This window comes from Arachis ipaensis, chromosome B1, assembly GCF_059453495.1.
Source record: "Arachis ipaensis isolate K30076 ecotype BB chromosome B1, ASM5945349v1, whole genome shotgun sequence".
Lineage (NCBI taxonomy): Eukaryota > Viridiplantae > Streptophyta > Magnoliopsida > Fabales > Fabaceae > Arachis > Arachis ipaensis.
Window position 1 is genome coordinate 39,335,849 of NC_142436.1, and position 1,348 is coordinate 39,337,196.

A 1,348-nucleotide genomic window follows, 5' to 3' on the forward strand; every position below is an offset into this window, starting at 1 on the left:
AAGTCTCACAGAGTCATCTCCGCCTCAACCCAAAACCAACTGCAGCCAGCAACTCGGCTCCACTTGCGTTCTCAACAATCTCAGCAACTCTAATCGCAACATACAACAACCGAAACTCAATTTCATAGCAATTAATGCCACAAACCTCAGCTTGAGATAACGGAACAATAACAAAAGGGCTTTCCAATTGAAACGCTTACCGAACCGAAGAAGGAACAGCTGAACCAAAACAGCGACGGTCTCCGAACTGGTTCGGCGGCAGCCCGATAGCCACCTCAAGCGGCAGCAGGGACCTGAACAACATGTAGCGACAATGAAGTTCCCAGAAGCTCAACAGAAAGGAGAATCAACTTAAAACCCTTACTGTCATAATTTTCCGGCGATGGCAGTGGCATTTTCCGGCTGCCAGGCACGGCGGCGCGACTGATTTCTTCCCCGGGAACGGCTGTGACAGAACCAGCGTCTTCTTCTTCCATTTACAATCCCAGCGGCAGCCACAGTGGTGGTTCTGGGCAGCTCTGGCGACAGTGGGCTCCGGCAACTTGCATAATCCCGAGGCAGAAACAGACAGCAACTCCGGTGGTCTTCTCCGGTGACGACACCAGCCACCACGGGGACGGCCGCGGTGAAACCCCAATAGCGCCGGCGCTGCACAGCAGGGACGAGGATGGAGCTTCTTCTCGGTCAGTGGTTCGCAGCTCACGGTAATGCGCGAAACACCTCCTTTTGCGGTGACTGCTCCACTCTCCACTGCGGCGGCGTCGAGGATCCAAGATGGCGACGCGATCTCAACCCCACGGACAGGACGGTGGTGATGGCAGTTCTATTCACTCACCTCCATCGCGTCTCCCTCTCGACATCTCTCCTTCACCCCTCTTCGACCGGCACCAAGGCGGACTTACACGTAACGGCGGCGACGAGCGTGCAGGGCGCGGCGACTCCGGCAGTCACGGCGACGGTGCGATGGCAGAGAAGCCCAGCGCGCGGCGCAGTCTCTTTCCTCCCCTCTTCTCCTTCTTCTCCTCCACGAATCCGTTTCTCCCTTCCCTCTCTTTCTTTCTTTCTTTCATTTTTGCAGATGTTGCTGCTGGCTGAAATGGGGAAGGTTGCGGCTGTGTGTGTGCTTAGGTTAGAGGGCCAGCAGCTACTGCTACTGAGTGTGAGTGAAGGAAACCGGGTCGGTTAGCGGGTTACTGGGTTAGGGTTTCATTTTCAAAAATTAGGGTTAGGGGCATTTTAGTAATTTCACTTAAAAATAGGGATAATATAGTGATTAGAAATAAATTCTAATCCAATAATAATAATATATAAAATACTATTTGTTCATCAACTCTACAATTATTTTCAA

At 52.3% G+C, this 1,348-nt stretch overlaps 1 pseudogene; it reads right to left on the reverse strand.

Annotated features, from left to right (window-relative positions):
• Positions 1 to 346: 346 nt before the first annotated feature.
• Positions 347 to 841, reverse strand: LOC148576277 (uncharacterized; annotated as a pseudogene).
• Positions 842 to 1,348: the final 507 nt, after the last annotated feature.